Source organism: Falco punctatus (genome assembly GCF_963210335.1).
Source record: "Falco punctatus genome assembly, chromosome: 12".
Taxonomy (NCBI): Eukaryota; Metazoa; Chordata; class Aves; order Falconiformes; family Falconidae; genus Falco; species Falco punctatus.
This window is the reverse complement of record NC_137592.1, coordinates 32,561,333-32,584,100: the sequence shown is the minus strand read 5'-3', so window position 1 is coordinate 32,584,100 and position 22,768 is coordinate 32,561,333. Positions and strand designations below refer to the sequence as shown.

At 40.2% G+C, this 22,768-nt stretch overlaps 1 long non-coding RNA gene across 1 annotated transcript in view; it reads left to right on the top strand.

Annotated features, from left to right (window-relative positions):
* Window positions 1–2,042, top strand: part of LOC308072270 — a 42,926-nt gene extending 40,884 nt beyond the window's left edge. Inside the window, exon 2 of the long non-coding RNA XR_013931614.1 lies at window positions 38–2,042. This is a non-coding gene — a long non-coding RNA (uncharacterized lncRNA). The remainder of the gene's footprint in view (window positions 1–37) is intronic.
* The last annotated feature ends 20,726 nt before the right edge of the window (window positions 2,043–22,768 follow it).

The window sequence follows — 22,768 nt, the reverse complement described above, 5'->3', positions numbered from 1 at the left end:
GTGAATTTTTATGTGAAGCTAAGACAACCTGTAAGAGGTGAATTTTTATGTGAAGCTAAGTCCTAGTACCATCCTCTGCATGGACTTTTATTCTATCTCAAGCTCTTAGTGTGTTTGCCCATGTGCATGCATGTCTGTGTGTACATGTCTGTGTTGGGAGTGAGTTCTGCATATGAATAATCCAGCAAATGTGCCTGTTGATTAAAATCAACATGCAAATGTTTACATCCTGTTTGCTGGATAATTTAGTTCTATCCTTACACCTTTGGAATTCTACCCCAAAAAGCAGCATATTTCTTTGCCTTCATTTGTTCATTTTATTAAATAAATAATAATAAAAAAGAAGTGTAAAGATGTCAGTTAACTCCAAAAGCACTGAGAAAAAAAAGAAATTAAAACAGCCACAGTGTTTCCCTTAACTTTTCATCCTTCTCTGTCAAAACAATCCTCAGCTTTCATGATAAGACAAAGGGGTCTCCTCCTGCTGCCATAGCTGCTGGTGGTGTGTTTCTGACATTTAGTAAAATAGCTAAGTTTTGCTAACATGGCACCCTTGATACACTCCTAACAGAATTACACTAAAAGGAAAGAGCATCTGCTAAAAATATAAATTTAAAAGCACTTGAGAAGAATGTGATTCCACTACTACAAATAGATAGAGAAGAAACGTTGGTATGCTGCTTTTTCTCGCTTATGTTGGTCACACAGCGCAGAGCAGGGGTGGACATGGTAAAGAAGAATGAAGACTTTTGGTTTTGAGATCAAATGCCAGTCAGCCTGTGTTTCTCCAGTGCTTTCCTGTCAATAAATTAATCTGGAAATCTGAAGAATTTTTGATTAATTTATTAGTTCTTAAACTTTATCCAGCCAGCCTAGTTGCAAACTCTCATAATACTTATTTGTATTGATTCTGGTCCCAGAAGTATACAGCTATAACAGAATGAAGCAAAATATAAACTATTTCTATAGGCTGTAAATGTGAAGCCTTTGAACACAACCTAGCCCGCTAATTCTGGCTGTTAGGAAAAAAAAGAGTCCCTCTGAACAAGTAATTTACTTTACACTTCCTCTGAAGCATCATATATTGTCTACTATAAACTAGTGCTGATGTGCAGAGCTAAACAAGCACAGGATTTCCTGTATTCTTTGGATTATAAGGTTAAAGCAAGCTTTTCTGGTCTTTCAAAAACTGGTGGTTTTTTGGGTTTTTTTTTTGTTTTAGTTTTAGGTGTTTTGGTTTGTTGGGGTTTTTTTCCTAGAGGAAGATTTAAGGGAAAATCGTCTCTAACTTTGTGACTCTTCTGCTATGGTTCAAAACGTAAGATGTTTAGCTCTGTTGTGGCTCCTGGGTATTCCTCATTTGTTTCCTATTTTCTCTAAAAAATTATTTTTCATACTTATATTTTTGAAGCAAGCAATTACATTTTCTTTAGCTAGTTTATACTTTGATGCAACACTGATGTCTGAGAGCACTCATTGTTTCCTCCAAGGATTCAGTTCCAGGCTACATCAGTTTATACTCAGGCTGAACATTTTACAGAAGTTATTCTACTGGGCACCTAACTTAGTTATGTATTTTACCAACCTGAACATCATAGGTTTTTTGTTTATTTAGTGTCTAACGTGTGCTTTCTGCAGGAAGTGATTCACAGCATGATCCAACTTGGGTGCTCTGTATTGATCTCATCAGTACTCCATCCATTAAGCATAAAGACCAGCACCTTAATTTAGGTGTCAAAGAACAGCTGTTAAAAAAGCCCTGTCCTTTCCTGGAAGTGATACAGAGCCACATGCACTTGTGGCCTGGAATATTTGTTCTTACAAACAGATTGCATTTATGATAATCTTAAATCACAAGGCAGGATCTTTGATTTATAATGGAGACTTACATGCACTTTTAAAACCTGAGTGAGAAGGAATGGCAAGTGGAATAAAGGACAAAACCCATCTTTTTCTCATGCTCCATACCCGTAACTCTTCCCTTTGTTGGACCATTTACCTCTTGCTTACTTTCCTTTCCCAATTATTGAAAGAGAAAAATGTCTTTTAAACTGTAAACTTCCAGTTTGACAACCACATATAAATCACATGTGATATCACTGTAGGATAACATAAAATTCATATATATATTTCACACTAAAATAAGGTTATCTTTGTTTTAATTACAATACATTGAAGTTGGCCTTTTAAATGAAAAAAAACCTGCACCTGCTGAGGTTGAAGTTGGAACAACCAAATGGAAGACACACAGTTCAGAAGTATTATCTTCTCCCACACATAGCAGTCTGTTAGAAAGAACAATAATTTTTTAAAAAAGCTCTTTCTTTTATTTTCTTCAATTTAGGAGACGCTAAGCCTCATCATGATCACAGAATGTCACAGTAAGCAACACTGCAGACTACAGTGCCCAAATTTTTTCAGACGTAACTGGAAATAAAAACCAAGTAAAGTCACTCAGGTAAAGTAAGAATGACATCAAACCTGACCTGAAGACTTTGGGGGGCGGGGGGGGCAAGTCCAAGAATCTAAACTTTGCATTAGCATTTATTATTTGCATTTCAGGTACCAGCTAGAGGCTCTGGTTAAGTCAAGACCTGTATTTTCCTCTGGCCATACAGCCTGAGATGCATCCTAAGAATTAACACTCTTAACAAGGCTGTGAGTGACAAAAGGTAGTTGAAGGAAGCATTGTGCTCCTCTTCTACAGGAGGGAAAACGGTAGTAAGAAGACTCAAGTGATTTGTCTGGAGTAAACCCAGTAGTTTCTCAGAAAAGAGTCCACCTGTCTATCCAGACTGCTCCCCTGCACATCACAAGTCACAGACCATGAGTGCGACACAATTCCTCTCTCAAACACTACTTTTTGGCATGTCAGTTTTCTGTCTTGTTTCCACTCCTGACTCAAGGGGAAGCAGCACAGACTCAAGGAGGAGGTCTGCTTATGAGAGATTTGGTTGAACTCCCAGCATTCTTGTGAGGAAGCAACAATCAGTATATATAAAACACCAGTCAACCTGTTGGAAGGAAGGGAATGATGATATAAAACCATAAGAAGTTATTCACATGTAATGTTGTAGTCTAGAAGTTCTTCAATTTTTAAAGGAAAATAAAGTTGCCAACAATGTTCCTGTAAATCCTAGAAATTGTTCTTCCTTGAAATAGAGGGAGAAATCTTCTGTAGGTTGTGGGCTCCTAATAAAACATATCAATATAATTTTAAATAATTATGCAGTATCATAAACAACTATGAACAGTTTCTGAGAGTTCATTCAATGTTAATAAAGATTAGACATTAATTTATTATCACAGTAATATTTTAGAAATATGAAGCCCTATCTATAATTCTTTGTCAGAATAAAAAGAACGGCTAACAGAAAAGACCATGTCTCTAAACCTAGACTTAACTATAATAAATATAGCTGTTGGGTCAAAGTTATACTTTATTTTACTCTACTGACTTCAGGTGGATTTACTACATCAAAAATGAATATGGTCTAATAGTTTATTTTTCATAGCTTAATCTGATTGTATGAATTTATGAGATTGTATGAATTTATGAGATATAAGAAGAAGTCCTAGCCAAACCATCAGGAGCACATTAAAAATCAAAACTTCATTTTCATTTAACAGTCAACACTAAAACATCAGCATCATTACAATGCCTTCAAGCTTGATAGCTGATTCTCACCCTGGATGCGAACAGCCAGCCAGCCATTTCCACAGTATCAGCTGCTTTCATTTATCAGAAATTAGAGTGACACGTTAATTTTATGCAAAGTTACCTAAATGTGATGGATATTACGTATGCCAGCCACCATAACAGGGTTCAACTCCAGGTTTCCACTGAATCAATGAGACAAAAAGAGATTGTTCTATAAAGCCCTTTTTATTAATAATGCTACAGCTCAAGCTGGGTGCCTCCGAAGAGGGACACCAAACAAAGGAATGTGTGGGGAATTATAGCCTTACAGTCTAAATTCCCCACCCTTCGTGTGACAGTTTGGACCAGGAGTGATATTAGGGTCTGGGGTCTTCCCATACTTCATTGGGTCCTTTCATTGCCTCTGGGCAGGCCTCTTCTTACCTCTAAGGTTGCAGCTTCTGTTAATGAACGCAGCTTCCTTACCTTCTGGATTGAATCAGCTCTGGGGCCTTCTTTAACTTGACTCGGTAAAAATTCAACGTATCTAGGTGAAAGTTCACAGTTTGCAGCCTAAGGCTTCAGCAAATTTAGCTACTTATGCTAAGCAAATTAGCAAGTTACACTAAACAAGTTCTATACAAGTAGTATACCAAATCGCACAACACAAAGAAGAAAACTGTTTGCTCTGATCTCTTTGAAATTTTAATCACTGTACCAACTTCTTCAGGGCAAAAACTGGATTAGCAGTACTTGACAATTCCAAGTATGTGATACAAAAAGTGTATGGCAGGCTTTTCAAGATGAAAGGGAAGCTGCTCTGTCCGTGAGTCTTCTCAACAGAGAACAAGAATTAAGATATTTTTCAATGTGATATGTATCATGCCTTCTTAATAGTATTACAAGGTTTGATGTTATTTTCAGTTCTCAGTTGCCGACAATACTGAGCCTGCTAACTCCAGATTCACAAGATAAATGGCTTTATATATAAAAATGCAAGATACTATCCTTCTAATCAACACCAACCAAGTGTCAGCTGAGGCAAATACTGTTCTTCAAGGGTAGGTTAGTTGTCCTCTTGAAACAAACTATCTCAACTGCTGTTCTTGTTTGATAAAAAATACCACTGCTCAGTTGATTAAATCTGAGTTTGATTTCAATACACCTGGGTTTTAAAAATATAATGAATTTAGAGTTAAACTTATTCATATTCTGATTTTGATAACATGTTAAAACTTCCCTCTGCAGCTGCAGGGGTTTGGAATATACTTTTTTTGGTAACAAAATATGAGATTTTTTAAAACGCTGGGGCTGTACTGTGAGAAAAAAGATGAGAGTAATCCATGAGATCCCTCAGCCTGGTCTCTCTAGCACACATGAAGTCGACATAGTGGTATTTTTCTTAGCATTTTTTCTTTTTGGTGTTAAGGACCTATTTAAGGTGATGGGACTTGTGTCTTCACTGGGAATGTGAATTGTAGGAGGTAAGGACACCAACCACCAAAGCAGAGTTTTTTCTGCAAGTGCAAATTGGCAGTTTTTATTAAAAAATGTTCTTTGAAGCAGTCACATCATATAATCTGAGCAAATGAGGCTAATATAATGAGTTGAAGCATATTTTTTTTCTCACCATCACAGAAAAAGGAAGCAGTTGTTTTTACAATGTGCAGCAGCTATTATATTAAATTAATAGATCTAATATGTCTGGATTTGTAGAAAGCTATTTGACAAAGTTTCCCTTGATAGATTATTGTAAAAGTTCTCTAAATATGGGTGAGGTAATACATTATTAAGATGTATAAGGAATTGGTTAGAAACCAGAGAGATGAATTGAAGGTATCTGTTATTCATAGGAGTTGGTAAAGAGTGAAAACCCACTGGGCTCTAATTGTGTCAATACTGTTTAATACTTGTTTTAACATTTTCAACAGAGCTGTAGCATGATCCTTCTTCCTATTTGTGGGTGTTACCCCAGAGAGAAGCATAGCTCAGTGAATTGTAGCATTTATGGGCTTGAACCAAAGGTTTCAGGGCAGTGGGTCAAGCCACAGGATTATTCGCATCAGTGAAGTGAATGGCTGCACAGACAGAATTTAAGCATTAACCAACCAGAGCATCGTCAACCACTAACACACACTGAAACAGCAAAGACAATGGTTAAAGGATCAATAGCAAAATGTCCCAAACTATAACAAGACAATACTGGAAAGGTTTTACAAATATAAGTAGGGCCAGTATTTTCACGTTTGGGCAGATCTGCGAGTCATGGGAAAGGGAGTTTTTAGAGCTGCTGCACCGATGACAGGCTGACAACCCAAAAACATCTTGTTGTGGCAGTACCGAGTATTGCATGTGCTGTCCTGTTGGTGATGGTAGCCCTGCTTACCATGTCTGAGTGCTCAGATCAAGCTGTGGTTTCTAAAAGGGAAGCTGACATCTGCATGTGATTTAGATGAAGACCACTAGTGCTCAGGCCCCCACAGGCACCCTCCCAGTCAGGTGCAGTCTAACCCACTGGTCCACCACAGACCTGATTGAAATCCCTGTAAGGTCTGGAGATGACAGATGCTGGATTTGGTGGAGCTGGATCACATTGCTCATGACTGCCATATCAGTTCCAGGCACTATGTATGTTTCCATACTGAGCTATATATGTAAAATAGATTTGAAAGGAGTGATTTTTGCAGAAGGAAGGCTGTGCACCAACTTCCCCATGAGTACGATGATTACCTGACAGCTCTCAAGAAAGCTTTCTAGACATTTAAATTTTCTATTGTTCCCTTAATAAAAAAAGGCCCCTTTTATGCAACAAGATCAGCCATTCCAGCTTTTCAGACATTCATAAGGTACACTGTAACAGTGCTTAGAAATCAAAACTGGCAGTTGTGTTTGATCCACAGCGGTGGCTGAAAACAGTGTATACCATCTAAACTGGTATATACAACCCCCAGGGGTGAGGCAATGTCTGAACTTTAAGGACACAATTACTTTTGCAGAGATTGTGACATGAATATTTTATGTGTGAATCAAGACTTTTTTTTCATTCAAAAGAAAGTGAAATATAATTTGAATGCATGCTGTCAGATGAGTGACACCTACGGGGAAATTATAGCACAATAATCAAAGTCTGAGACAGAGGAACACTCTATTCGACCAAAGAAGAGATCACACAGTCATTAATACAACAATAGACAGCAGTTTTAGTACTTAGCACCAGTAGTCTATTTGCACCTAAACGGGAGCAAGACAGCCACTGAGAGAAGAATGAACCTCTCTCTCTCTCTCATTGATTTTTCAAACATTTCTAGCATTAAAAGTGACAGGTCACTTCTAATTCAAGCATAACATGTATGTACAGAACAAAACAATGGGAGAAAAAAAATGAGCCAATTGAGAATTTGATTGCATTTTCCTTTACTATGTCTACCTTTGAAAAATCCATATTTGAAAAAAATTCAACCCTTTATGAGCTGAAAAAGGTCACGTGATAGCCAGGGGCAGGATTACCTGGGGAAGTAGTTTGAATGGCCTGGCCCTGGTACAGACAGCAATGGAGCCCACAGTAGCCCAAAGCATGATTTTTCTGTGCTGGAAAAGGTTATTGGTTGTCTGCAGTGTCATGCCCAAAGTTTTTGCATTGACCGTATTCATGAAATGTATCTGTGCTGCTATGTCGCATTTTTTCCCCCTTTCTCCGAGGTCAGTGATATAATTGTGACTGGAAGAAAGCTAATCAACTCCATAACAGATGAAAAATAGCAGCAGTTGGTTTTGCTCTCTCTTAGCCACAATGTGTACATGTGGACTCTCCTCTGACTCATGGTTTGCTATATCTAATGTCAGTAAGAGAAAAACAGTGTCAGAACTGGATTTGATACTGGGGGAGGGTCTTCTATATTGAGAATAAATACAGGGTGAAGGTTTAGGGGGGCAGGTTTTCATTGAATTAGCACAGGAGGAAAGCAAAGCAGCCTGCCCAGAAATAAGACCGCTATTTAATGAAAAAAGGAGGACCCTGAGAATTGAGTATGGGTGTCTCCAGGAATTTCCAGAATCTTCAGTGTGAAATTTAAAGAGGGTTTTTGGGTAGTAGCATAAAAAGTAAGTTAAATGCCTCAATACCTCCTTTGTATAAGCGTGACCTCCCTGACCTCTCTGCTAAACTGCACAAAGTGCTAGGGTTCCCTGTGCAGCTCTGGAAAGAGTACCTGAAAACTAGCAAAACAATTAGGAAACCATCTAATTTGCCAATAGAAATACAGGAAAAAATGGTTTTGAATTTTAAATTCTCAGTATATTTCAAGCAGGAGCCTAAATATTTTGCCGAATGGTATCTAGAAATAGCTCAACACACTGGACTCTCCTACAGGTAGATACCTGCATACTCTTACATACTCTTTGCTTTCAAAACATGGACACGTGGTGCACAGTTACTGCTTCCTCCTGGGAGTAAGAATCCTTGGTCCAAGTCCTGGATCTAATGACTGTTAGTACATTTTACAATGTATAAGCAAAATACAGACCTTGCCCTTGGAAATGAAACAGGCACCCAGAACTTCCCTCTCCAGGTACACCTATTTAGTATTAGGCTAGAAAGCCATGCCCACACTGTCCCAATTAGCTTTGCATTCCGTGCTAACGAGAATAGCTTCCATGGAAACACCAAAAATACATGTTCCTTACTGCACATAGTATTTTGGCTGATTATTGAAATCAGAGGAGGTGGACTTGACCCCATCAGACTGGAAGAACTGAACAAAGAGCTTTAAAAACCAAGCTGCTATTTAAACTGGTAGGATGGGTGACAACACCATCTTCCTTCCCTTGGCTTTGTCTTGAAGACTATTTAATGCAGCATGAGCTGGTTCATTTGCTGTTACTTGCTTGCCAGATTAGTATGAGGAAAAAAAGTGTGACACTTTGTGGATGTGGCTGGAACTTACGTGGGGAAATACTGAGTTACCTGATAGTGCTAAGAAGGAGAAATTACTGTGTGTGCCTGGAGGTCTCCTTGGAGCTCTACTGTTAAAAAATGATCTCAGTAGGGACTTGAGGCACTTCCAGGCTTGGACAGCAGTTGGATAGTTTCTGTGGATGGCAGTTTTGGTCATCTAAATCTACATCCCAGCTGAGCACCAACCACAAGATGTAGGGTTCAGCTCCCGTGAGGTATTTAGGTGCTTAATGCCCACTGGTTGCAGTAGGAGTCAGATGTCGAGGTACATTCGTAGATGTCACCTTCAAAGTTCATTATACATGTTTCACTCAACCAAATACAACAAGTTTTCTCACTATACATGAAACAGTATTCTAGGCTAGTTTTTATATCTGTACTTAAAGCCCACATGCTGTGCATAGTCCTGCCATAAGAAATGTTTAACCCACACACTGTTCTTTTAAAGGAAAAATAATGTTTTCTTTACATAGCAGCAGGAATTTCACAGTTGAAGGCTGAATAATGTATCTTTTAAAAATAGCCGTTTATGCTTTCATCTCCAAAGCCTTTTGCTAACACTGGGCTCAGCCATGCATCCCTCCAGGTATTGAACTCCTCCGACTATATAGCAAGATACAGATATAGGAACTGACAGGATCAGTCCCATCCTTACACCCCTCCTGTGAAGTAAATTATTATCCTCTTGTTACAGGCAAGGAGACAAATACAGACTGAATTTGATTTTGTAAGATTACAATGCTGGGTCGCTGCTCACAAAATCAAGGCCATATATCAAAACAGATTCTATTAGCTCATTGAGCACACAATTTTGCCCATGCAGGACACTGTGAAACAGGAATTAAGTAGAAGTCTGGCAGTGATCTGTACTTTACTGGGATTAATAAAAAATAATTCTGTATTTATACTGAGGTACTAAAATTATTAAACTAATTAAGGATGCAACGTTACAAAGATCCTAAAGGATATCACTAATTTTCAAGTGCAAAACTTTACAATAAATTTGTTTCAATTTAAGAAAGCATGTTCTCTCTCTGTTGTTATGTTTTGCATATTATTTTTGTAAAAGGAAAACCAAGACATTTAAGAGATTAAAGCATATTGCCAGCAAAAGCACACTTAGAAGTTGCCTCCTAACAATTTTGTTTCTGCAAAGTTAGAACTGTCTGACCTTTCTGGATAGTGTTAAACTTCAGCTATGTTGATGATGTTGAAATTTATATGACTTTGCTAAAAGCACAGTTCTTAATTCTCAAGCTTTTTTGGAAAATTTCAGGGTTTGAATTCTTCAGAATACAAACTTGCTTATTTCTAGAAGTAAAAAACTAAAGCATAGTCCTGGCACATTTCTGTGCTTTTCACTCGTATGAAGTTGTAGCTGTTCTATACACAATACTCTTGAATTTACTGGGACTAAGACCCGGGCTTGTGACCCCATATATCAATATCCATTACAGAGAGGAGCCTAAATAAATGCAATCTTCAAAATGCCTATCATCTAAAAATCTCTGCTTTAATTGTTGCTATGGGAAAGCTGGCTCTTAGAAATTAAAGGTCTGGATCATTGTATGCTAGCTGACTCTCAATGAAGAACTGTATGATCACTTTTAATACACTAGCCTGTGAATTTACACTTATATCTCAAATAGTTACACTTATATCTTAAAGAGACAGACCTGACTTCAACTGGAAGTGCCTCTGAAGGAAGTTCATGATGCTGGCAATTCTCTGAGGTGTTTTTCACCAATCACATTAGGACAGGGGCTCAGCCTGAAGTTGTGCCCAGCCTCTAGGCTAGAAAGCAAATCCACTTTGTCAGGACTTGCACATCCAGCCTAAAACTTTGTGTGTGTTTCCCCTGTGGTGTCTGCACACAAGTCTGGATGTTGAGAAAAGCCGTAAGTTTCTTGGAAAGCTTTCAATGAGCAGGAGTGTGCTATGGCTGTACTAAGGTTTCCAAACATAAATGACCTTACGTGTTTAAAACCTGTGTCTCAGCCTGAACTTTCCTGGCTTCAATATACAGCTGCTGGGTCTTTTTGTATCTTTGCTGACTAGGATATCATCAGTTAGGCACAACATCCACTGTCACTTAAGAAGAGAAGCTGTTCCAAGTGTCCTGAAGGGAGCAGACCATAAGAAATGGCTGCACGGTGTCTAATCCTGTGTCCTGTCGCCAGTCGTGGCCACCAGCAGGTACCGGGAGATGCAAAGCCTCCAGTGACACCTCCTGGTACGCACTCTTGCCAAGAATTTGCAGTTTATGAACTTCTCCAGAGTGATTTAGATAAATCTTTGCATTTAATAGCTCAAGAGGATTTCTTGTCCATGCTCTTACACAGTGTCTTCTTGAGATCATCTAAATGGTTATCATTCATAGCATCCTATAGCAAGGGTTTCCACCAGTTTAACTACGTATTGTATAAAGATTCACCCTGTTCTGTTAAGTGTGAACTTGCCTCCTGCGAGCTTCATTGGGTGAACCCCAATTGCTCCACAGGGAAAGAATATAAACAATAAACTTCCTGGGCTATTTACAGTTTTATATACTTTTGTCACATATTTGATCTTTTCTGGGCTGAAGAGCCCTGGTCTGTACAGTCTTTCCTCACATGGAAGATACTCCATACCTGTGATCTTTGCTGTTTTCTTATGAGCTTTTTCCCACTCTGTCTTTATGAGATGAGGCAAATAAAGCTACATATGTAATAACTGGGTGCAAAATACATTTAAACAGTTGCTCAGTTTTGTAAGCAGCTTCTGCAACCCTTGACAGTTGCTCCATCCTGAAAAACTTAGTATTTGTAAAGACTGACACCTCACCTGTCATTGATACCTACTCCTAAATTGCTTATGGAAGATGATGAACAGCCTTCTGACCACTTACTGAACATTTACTCTTATCTTCTGTTCCCTTCTTTACCGAGTTATTTAACCATGCAACTGCCCTCCTCCTTATAATGTCTGAATTTCCTTAAGAGCATTTGGTGAAGGACCTTGTTAAAAGCCTTCTGGAAAAACAGTAGTCAAGCCCTATCGATATACTTGTCAACTCCTAGAACCTGCAGGTTTGTGAGACAGGACTGCTCATCACAGAAGCCACATGACTCTGGCTCAGTATCTGATATAAATGTGCATTAGATACAAATTAAACTTCTAGTATAAAACCAAAAAAACCCCAGACATTTGATGTGTGGAAGGAAGAAGACAGAAACAGGACAGTCAGTAATACTATTAGAGAAGAGTGCTTCAGCAGAAATGGTGAAAATTATAGAGGATTGAGAAATATTTCAGAGGGAAATAGAAGTAGCAGTGATGAAATTTAACTTGAAGTAATTAAACACACATTAGCCTAAAATAATCCCATATGTTACTGTATTTGCAATGAAGATACAGGGACCAGGTAAAATGGTAGCAGGAAAAATAAGCTTTAGAGTTCCTTTTATTGTAATATTTAGTAGTGTGAATCTAGAGAAAGAAAAGGAAAGAAGCAGTGTGTTTTACAATTATTGGGAAATATATTTAACATGTATAAGTAAACTGTGGGATTCACTGCTGCAAGAGGCAAAACATCGATGATGACCTTGAATGATTAAATTATACTTCCCAAAATATCACAAAGGAAATCATACAGGCAAGGCCACAAAAAGGAGTCAGAAAAATATATTCCATATTAATCTGTAATAGTATAGAACCGATTAGCAACAACAGGAATCATTGGTCCTTGAGGAACTGTTCACTGGATGGATCGGAACATGGTGGGGTTTGTGATTTTCCTTTTGGAGATTGCAAAGTAATAAATACGAAATGTAAAAAAGTTTATATTTTTCGAATCCTAACTTAAAACCCCTTAAATTATAGAAGCAGCTAAGCTAAGCAATGTTTGATCAGCCAGCTAGTTGTCTGCAATATTTATGGTTTTCATGGGAATAACAGTAAATGTCAGAACTAAATGTATGCTGTCATGGCCACTAATGCAAAGTCACAGCTACTTAATTTTTCAGGTCTTCTTTTTAGTGAAACAAGGCCTAAAATGTTTTTAAATGCATTTAGAAAGTTCTTTGTTAAAAACCTTATGAATGTCCAAAAGCTGGTATTTTAAAAAAGATTTTGGAATAATGTATTATGCTAAACTGTCTGAGAATGGCTATGCATCATTGTAAGCATCAGTCTGGCCTATTCATCTTCCAGACACTGTGAATTTGCACAATGAAGCCAAATCCAGAATTCTGATGTTGTTGCACCTGCTCTGACTTCAGTGGAGGACCTTCCTGAGCATGATCACAGGATTAACTGAATACAGGAACTTAAGAACACATTCTGTGTGATGGTGAATGCCTTAACTTGGATTGATTTCAGAGGAAATTAACTTTAGGAAGAGCTAAGAATCCTCTAGGGATGACTTCTTTAAACAAAAACGAAAACAAAGCCAAAACCAAACAACAACAAAACAAAAACAAATAAACCACAAAAAAAAACCAAAACCAAAAAAAAAGTCAGAAAAAAATCACTGTTAATATGTGTGTATAAGTCCTGATTTGGTATTTGGTCATTCTTCAACATTGCATAATTGTGAGCTACCAACTCGTCCTTGAAGATTATCATACTGTGATCTTACATTCATTGATATATGAGAGTTTGAAAGATGTGTAAAGAGAACAATTAATTTCACTGCAACAATGATGAAAATAGGAGATAGCTTTTAAGGACCAGATAATATGAGTATGTAACAAAGCCACTGATTTCCCTATTGTCATATTACAATAATGGTAATTTTTCATTTCTGTGATTGGTTTGTGAGGAACAAAACTTTGGGTTTATCTTATCCGAGGTAGTTCAGATATTTACCTACCTGGATCTGAAATATCTGTGCTCTTACGATCCAGCCACTTGTCCTACATCTTGGGAACACTTCAAAATTTTGCCAAAGTATGTCAAAAAATATGATCTGTGTGAATGAATAGTTACAAGAGACAGTCATGTAAGGCTTGTCTTATCCTTAAAACATTTTTTTTTTTAAATCAGAAGATGCTTATCTAGCCAAATTGCTTTGCAACTCAGGGTGATCAGAACACACCTGTTGCTACCGTAGCTCAGCTGACAGGTAATACCTTATTCAGCTGCATTAGCTTGGTGGCTTAGGACCACCAACTAAACTCCTGCACTCTGCACCCAGAAAATCATTCAAGTAGTACTTTTTGGGTACATGAACTTACAAAGCACTCATCTTGATAAACATCAAAGTCATCAAAACTCTTTCCTCCACAGACAATGGAGTACAGCCCTATGCTGGGAGCCCTCACCAGCATCTTCTGGTTCTCAAATGCTGACATAGGGGGGCTGCCTGTCCTTTGAGGGAGTGTGCCCTGGGCTTGGGTGGTGTCACCTCGGTACCCTTCCTGCCCCCCCCCAGGACTGCTCACCCATCAGACCTCAATTCACAGCACAGAAGGGTGCTGTCTGCATCCTCCTAACCCCACACCAGGGAAGAGCAGGGAGTCAAATGAAACCAGTTTTATAGAGAGTGCAATTAAAGGAAGCAAGGGACAGAAGTTAATTATCCCCCTTTATTAGGTGGTGAGTTTAGATAAGCTGCTCTGATGACAGGACTGCTGTGCAGTTGGATAGCCACAGATTTCTGAACTTTGTGGAAGATAGGTCTTTGGTTTATATTTTGGTCACAAAGGATTTTTCTTCCCACTGAAAAAACACCCCAGTAACTCATAATATTATTTAAACGCAGTAATTTTAATACTGGTGAACACTTTGCAACAGACTGACAGCATGATAATCTTAACAGGTCTATCTTGTAGAAATCTTTCTAATTTCTCAGAATATATTTTACAGTATTTCTTAGTGTAATAATATCATCTTAAACCTCAGCTTTTAAAAAGGTTTTGGGAAAAAAATAATTCTTTAACAAAAATAGAAAATTCTAACATGTTTTATGGCAACAGTTTTAAATGAATGTTTCAGCATTAAAAATCCATTAAAAGTGAAACAAAACCTTCCAGCATAAAGACAAATATCTAGGGATTCAATTACTGAAGCTGCTTGCAATCAACTTATTTAAGTGGAATATCCTTTTTTCGAGCTTACAAGAAAAAAAGAATTCTTGAAATAAAATAGAGAAGCCAATGCCAAAGTTTCTCCATATCACAAAGCAATAAAGTAATTCAATATGGTATTAACATATGAAACAGAAGTTAACTATGCTTTTCAAAGATCTCTTTAAACAGAACTGAGAAAAATAGGCTGATGATATGTTCTTAGGCTTCCATTTTAAAATTGTGATTTTCCATAGTTTTAGATGAGTGCATTGAGTAGGAAAGTTGGTTGTCTTGTACTATGCTTGTGCTTCTGGACCTAATCCCATTCGTAATTAGAAACAGAGAATATTTGCCAAAATTTGTCAAATCTGAAAACCGTTTTGAATTTAGTCTTATCTGACTTATTAGCAAAGTTTCCAGGTCCTTCTTTCCTTCCTAATTAAGATGAAATGGATAGAAATATTCAGTGTTTACTTATATTGATCCAGAACAAATTAAAATACAGTACTGTGAGAATGTGTCTTAGCTTTGTTACACGAGGTCTGGAGTTCAAAGATTTGTACTGCTATACATTTACTATGAAAATAATGTCCATCCTTCTGTACTAGCTGATGATTTCTTTAGCTAGAATATAAAAAATAAGAAAATCACTTTTCTTCCAAAATGTTAATTCTCTAGGAAAAAGTTTTTCAACTGTTATTTGTTATCTTCCTAACAAAACTGAAAATAATTACAGCAACACTTCTTATGACTCAAAAATCTAACACACATAAAATCATGGTAAGAACAGTTATTTTCCAGCTTTATATTATATATATACATTCCTCTTGCTCATTTAGAGGCGGACATTTTCAGCCCAGGAAGGGTGACTGTAAGTAGTATGTCTGGCCTTCTGCAAATTACAGGCTTGATAATGTAAACTGGTCACTTCCTCAACTAACTAGTGGCTGAACAAAAGCACACACTGATTTACATTTTCCAAGTAATGAAAAATCCTCCACTTAACCTGGTAAGACCTTCCAGTGATTAAGTGCTGCCTTTACTAACAGTATTATGTCCTTGGACAGTAGTCAGGGTCAGCACACTGCATGGAAATGCAGCTGTCCTTGCCCTGACATACAGTAGACAAGCTAACAATAACGTTTTTGTTCAGCTCTGCAGAATCAGTTTGCAAAATGTGTAATTTACATAGCTAAGTTGGTAGGGTTTTTTTGTACTATATATATGTATAAGCAAGGGTAATGTAGAAAACTGGGAGGTTATTAGAAAAGGTTGAAATGGAGGTTAAGCACTGGCAGCAGAAGAGGATTATGAATTTCTGGCAAAGACCCACCTTCTCGTCTGTAAAATAGACACATCTCTGGTGTCACACAGCAGAGAAGGAGGAAGAAAGATAGCTGCAAAGGAAGGCACAGCTGTGAGAGAGGCAGACAAAAGAGAGTAATTGCCATGTTAAATGGCAAATAGGGGCATGCCTGCTAAAAGCAATTTGAGTTCACATGGGTGAAAAAGAAGGAGAGCACTGAGTTCACATATAAATGACACAAATTAGTAATAAGCTATTTATTCTTGCCGTTCCCATCACCTTTGACTAACAACAACCTTTCACAGTAAAGTAATGATTAAAGTCATCATGACCAAATTTAACCCACTGACCAATAAGTCAGCAAATGAATCCACTCTTGTGACTAAAGTCAAGAATGGGCAGTGGTACGAAATTAACCCAATCTTAATGATATTTGAGAAATGTAATTTCATGCTCCACCTCGGTTGGTTTGTCTTGCCTTGTTATATTTCTTTAGAATCACTAATACTATTTTTGAACAAGTGAGGTCTTTAGAAATTGAAAATGTCATCACTGAACTGAAGAAGAAAGTTTGGTTTCATCCTCAACTCCTAAATATGCTAGTCCTATGTAAGAGATGTCTAAATTACTGGGATGTCACAGTTAAATGACAGGATAATCAGTTTCATCTTTTATAACAGCTCATTTGTCAATTAACACCACACTCCCGTTTCAGATTTTACCTATGGATTCAGACAGCCGAGGAACTGGAAGACAAACTCCAGCCCTCTCCACCTACAGCAGAACCTGCACCAGCTGCTGGGGGTGGGCCTCTTACGGGAAAGCCCAGCGACCATTAACTGACAAAACTCTCTCCCATAAGGCTCGACAGGGCCAGGATTTTGTACTGTATTTTGACAAATTGTGTGCAGATATGGACTACCCAAGGAAATTGTGCCGCATTGCACAGGACTATCCTGTGGCATGTCAGTTCTTAAAATTCTCGTGTTCACAGCCTGTGCCAGGCCGTCTGCCCGCTGCCACCCGTGCGGTTTGTACTCATTGCTGCACCTCCACACGGATTCCTTCCCTGCGCACTGCTCCAACGCGCTCCACCACACTGTGGTAGCTTCACATTCGCCACTCAGCAGTTACTCACAGAGCTTCACTGCTCACAGCCCCTCCCCGGACACCCGCGGTACACAGCGTGTCCCTCCTGTAACGGGGCGCTGCCCCACCTCACGGCAAGAGCGCTGCCGGCGGCACCGGGCTGGCCGCGCAGCGCTGCGGGCGAAAGGCACACCGGCCCATCTGCACGGAGAACGAAGCCGGCGGCGTTAATTGCCGGCGCACAGCGGCCGACCCGCGCGCAGAACGAAGCCGGCAGCGCTCGGTGCTGGGGCCGCTCCGCGCCCGGCCCCTCCTCAGGCGCGGCGGGGCAGCGCTGCCCGCCTCGGCGCCTGCGTGCAGCCGCGCTGGGCGCTCTGAGGCGGCGGCCGCGGCCGGGGGCCGGGGCCGTGGTGGCGGTGGCCGCGAGTGTGCGCGGTGCTCTCGCTGTGTTTTCGGTCTCCTTACAGCTCTCCTGGGGCCGGCTGCCCCCGGCGGCTGCTGCTGGGGCCGGGGGGCTCCGGCTAGGGGCGGTCAGGCTCCGGCTAGGGGCGGTCAGGCTCCCGCAGTGCAGCAGACGGGCAGTTACCACAGCGGGGGCCTGCCGTGCCCCAGGGCGTGCTCCAGTGCTGGTGCCCGTGGCACAGGGGAGGCCTTTGATCAGCCAGCGCCTTGGGGGGGACGGGGTGACACCCCCCCACCCCCGCCCCCCGCCGTCCTGGGGCTTGAGAGAGTGCCGGGGTCTCTCCGTGGGGCTGGAGCAGCAGCGGCAGCTCCCTGTGGGAGACCAGCCCCAGCACCGTGCCCAGAGCAGGCGGGGGGCTGCAGGGGGGTGCGCACCCTCAGCGGGGTGGGGACTGGTGGCGCCTGTGTGGAAGGTGTGCAGCTGCGATAGCCTGGGCAAGAGTGGTGGCTGTGGCCAGCCGTATGGCAAAGGGCAGCTGTTAAGGGTCTGGCTTCCAGCAGCCGGGGGAAGGTTCCTGCTGCATCTGCTGGGCTGTAGCTGCAGAATGGATACAGGGCCTGGGGAAGATTGAGCAGGACCTGTCAGGGGATACATCAGAGCCAGCTGTGCCCCATCTGAGTGTTCCCGTGTTGCTGGGGGAAAGGCAGGTGGTAGCTATAAGGGACACACTGCTCTGCAGGACAGAGGCACCAATGATGATCTGATGTCTTGGAACATTTGGCTCTTGCCAGGGACTGGGGTTTGGGGTTTTGCAAAGATGCTGCCAAGGCTAATCCAGCACTTGGGCTGTTAGCACTTTGTGCTTTTCTGTGTGAGGACCAGTGGTACTGCTAGAGGTAACCTGGAATATAACAAGTTACTCTAGGCAGTAGAAGACAGACCAAGTGTGACCTCCATCCTTCCAGTGAGAAGGAGAGGCTTGAACAGAGTATGAACACAGAGGCATTGTTGGCCGCAGTCACAGGCAGGGCTTTGGCTTCTATGACTGCGGGATCCTCTGAGGTCAGTGAGCCTCACCTCGGTCCCTGGAGGGATGTTCCAAACACATGGAAGGCAAGATTGTTCCTAGGAGCAGCCAGTGTGGGTTTAGTTTAACCAATGTGAATCTGGTAAATCTTGCCCGACCAACCTTTTGCTTTCTGTGATGAGGTGGTTCGTACTGTGAGAAGGGGAGGCCAGTGGGTGTTCTATGCTAACATTGTAGTAAGGTGCTTGACACAGTCTCCCATAAGCTTGTCACCAAGTTGGTGAGATTGCAGGCTGAATAAATTGGCAGCAAGGCTGGAAAGGTGACTAGGCTGTGGTGCTTCAAAGAATTATGGTCAGTGGTGTAAAGTCCAGCCAGTGGCCAGTAACTAGTAGTATGACCCTGTGATCAGTTCTGGAACCAGTTCCAGTTAATCTCTTCGTTGACCTGAATGATGGGATAGGAGTACCCTCTCTGCAGGTTGCGGATGACACCAAATTGGGGGGGCAGGGGCATGGTCAGCAGGCTAGAGAACAGGGCAGGCTAGAGTACACAGCAGGCAGGAACCTATGAAGTTTGATATAAGTCCGTGTGAAGTCTGGCATCTGGGATGAAACAATCCCATGCAGCAGTACAGGCTGGGGTCCGCCTGGCTAAGACATGGAAATGGATCTGGAGGTCCTAGTGGACAACAAGCGGACCATGGGCGCACAGCATACCCTTGCAGCAAAGGCCAGCTACGTCCTGGGCTGTATTACTAAGAAAGGTAGATATTTTTCTGTGTCCCTGAGTGAATTGCAAATGCAGTTGCCAGTGTAGATTGTTTTGAAGACAACTAAAATTCAGTCATTAGCCAGGTCCAGGAAAGTCATCTGCCCCCTATATTTGGCACTTGTGAGACTGCATATGGAATACTGTGTCTGGTTTTGGGCTCCCCTGTACAAGAAGGATGTTGACATACTGGAGGGAGTCCAGCAGGTCAACAGGATAGTCAGGAACCTGAAACATGATGAATAAGAAGCAAGCTGGGCTTCCTCAACCTTAAGAAGAAAGTGTTTCAGTGGGACCTTACTAGTTGTCTGGAACTTCTGTTACCCAGGGAGGTTGTGGGATCTCCATCACTGGAGATGTTCAAGACTTGTTTGGCCGTGACCCTGAGTAATCTCGTCTGATTAGATGTGCTTTGGGGAGGGATTTGGACTACATGACTTCTAGAGATCCCTTCCAACCTAATTTTTTTCTATGCTTTGAAGTTCTCAAGGCTGCTTTGAGGAGAATGAACAAATCTTGACTAACTGCTTATTCAAAAGCTACCACATACCTTGTGCAGGGAATAAAAGCAGGGAACATAAGAAGTGAAAAGCTTGTAACAGACTAGATCACAGCCCATATGAATAAGGGTGAGATGAATTAAGACTTTAGTTTTGACTTTGTAGGCTAGATATGCTTTTAATGTGAGTGTGTGTGAACTGAAGCAACTGAAGAGCGGTTAATTTCTTAAAGTTGATTTTAGTTTCATATTAATTCTCTTGCATTTACTCTTATAAGTGAATGTAGGTAATTTTTACTTTTATAAGTGAATATAGGCAATTCTTACTGCTTTTAGATTAGTCTGATTTTACTTGGTTTGCTTATTCACCTTCATACATGCGGAGAGAAGAAATTTAAGAAAGATTTCATAATCTGAAATGTACATGAGTTACTTGTAATTATCCAGCAGGTACTGTGAATTAACCCACCTTTATCATGCTCTCTTTTGCCTTCATTGGTTACCAAATAATTTTCAAGCCAGTTAAATTGCTTGACCCTCTTAAATTTTCCCAGACCATTTTTTTTTCCCTTTTCATTTGCTTCAGAACTTCCTACCTTCTGTTGAACTGGCAATTAATCATAACAACTCTGTTGGCAGGCAATTGCTTGCTCTTTATAGAACACACCGTATGTCTCTTGCTCACAGTTCTCTATAGTTTTTGGATATGTTAAAAATAAAGCTGGTTGCAAATAGCCGAGATATGTAGCTATATCTGTGTGGATATAGTTCTCTGTGGATATGGAGTTCTCTGTGATAGAAGCAGAGTATTTTTGTGTGTCAAAAAAGATTGTGCTGTTAGAAGGAAAAGCATGAACAATTACCTTTGTAATTTATCGGTAAGACTAGACCCCATAAAATCGTACATTTTTCACTCAGATTTCCCTCAGATATTTCAGCAATGTCTCCTATCTGAAATAGGACTAACAGGCTGGATTCGGAGCTGAGGTGCTACTCAAGATGGAGTTCAGCGTGTGTTTTGATCATGTATGCAAGCCCAGTGGGAGGCAGTAGGGCTTCAGCCTCTCCTTAATCCCATAAACAATTCAGAGTGTTTATATGCTCTTCAAATGGAAGACTGAATAGTTTTCTGCACTGCAGATTAAATACTTAGAACTCTAGATTCTGGTTGTCATGCTTAATATAACCTTGTGCCAGAAGTGGGATTTGTTTCTTTTGGGTGTTCTGGTGGTTTTGAAGGGGGTGTTTGCCCAAATGTATCTCAAATGATAGTTTGAGAGTTAGGGCATTACTCAGTTTAAGCAATAGTATCACAAACTCTGCGTTTAATTTTAATGAATCTAAGTCTTCTCCTGAGTCAGGCATCACCAGTGTCATGGTTTCACCCCAGCGGGCAGCTGAGCACCACACAGCCACTCCCTCACTTTCCCCAGTGGGATGGGGGAGGCAGTCAAAAGGGTTAAAGTGAGAAAACTCATGGGCTGAGATAAACGCAATTTAATCGGTAAAGCAAAAGCTTCACACATAAGCAAAGCAAATGAAGGAATTCATGCAGTGTTTCCCATCGGCAGGCAGGTAGGCACTCAGCCATCTCCAGGAACGGAGATTTGCTGTGGGATATGCCTCTGCTCAGTGGGGGTCAGCTGTCCTGGCTGTATCAGAACCAAACTAGTACAATCAGATGCTGTCATACCTACGGTATTTTTTTCCCCCGTTTTTATACAATTAAATTCCAGATGTAATTTTCTGAGTAGATTACTTTGAGGACAGCTGGCCATTTGTGTTCAATCATTAGTACTTACTCTTTTTTCCTTTGCCAACATAGGGTTATTTTTAAAGGAGTATTAATAATTAGCTAAAAAATATATTAATATTTTTAGTCAAACATTTAAGTAGAACGCCTCTTTCTAGGTATAGAGGATAATTTTAAGTTTCTAGATTTTTTTTTTAACTGAACTCTGTTTGAGTGTTTTAATGAATAGTTGTAGGAAAAAAGCAGGATTTTTTTTTTTTTTTTTTACAGTGAAAAAGGCTGCTCTATTTTGGACTGTGGGAAGGGATACACAGAAGAATGAAATGTACACTAATGCAGCATTAATAGGAAACCGTTCAGAACAGTTCGTGAGGAACTGATTTGGCCAACATGATGCTGCTGGTTGTTTTTATTTAAAACAAAACAACCCAAACCCCAAACAAACCATGAAGTATTCATATGTGCTAAATTTCATCACACTAGCATGTTTCCACAGCAAAGACTCCAAAGTTACCCAAAGAAGCAAGGAAAAGAGCAACTGGTAGCAGTGATGGCAAACACAATAGAGTTCTTGGGAGCATGAGAAAGTAGATATCTGCTGTAGGAAGTTCTGCTGACTACCCAGATAGAAACAAACCTCTGAACCTTTTACAGCAGCTACTGCATAATTTTTATGTCTGTCTGACTATCTATTGATCAATCTTGCAGAAGACCAAGTTGCAAGATCTTGAGAAATATACCTCTGTTAATGGTAAGGAAAGAATAAGTAAGAAACTAAAAGGTGTCCATCTATTTGAGCATTTTGAAAAGTTTGAAGGAACAGGACTAGGAATTGGTTTTGCAGTCCTATTACTGCATTCTGTATTCTGTCTTTGATATCTTTAGTGCGAAGAGATGATACGTCCTTGTAAATAAAAAATAGTCAAAATACGCCACTGTATTTCCATTTGAATCACAAGATAGGTGTTTCAGTAGTGTGTTTGGCTCAGGCTTACATGATCCAGTCCTTTGTCTCCCGAGGGTGCTGAGATACCGTCAGCAGAAAAAAAACCCAAACCCAAACAAACAAAAAACCAATTTACTTTGAGATGTTAAAGTCCTCATCAGTGATATTCCTTTATAGCCTACTGGTATATATATTGGAAATATATATATATTGGAAAGATGCAGGAATGTTAGTGAATGTACCAGGGGGGAAATATATTGAATTTCTCAGTTTTCTTACTAATAGAAATAAGCTTACATCCCTGGAAAATACAGTGTCTTGTATTTATTA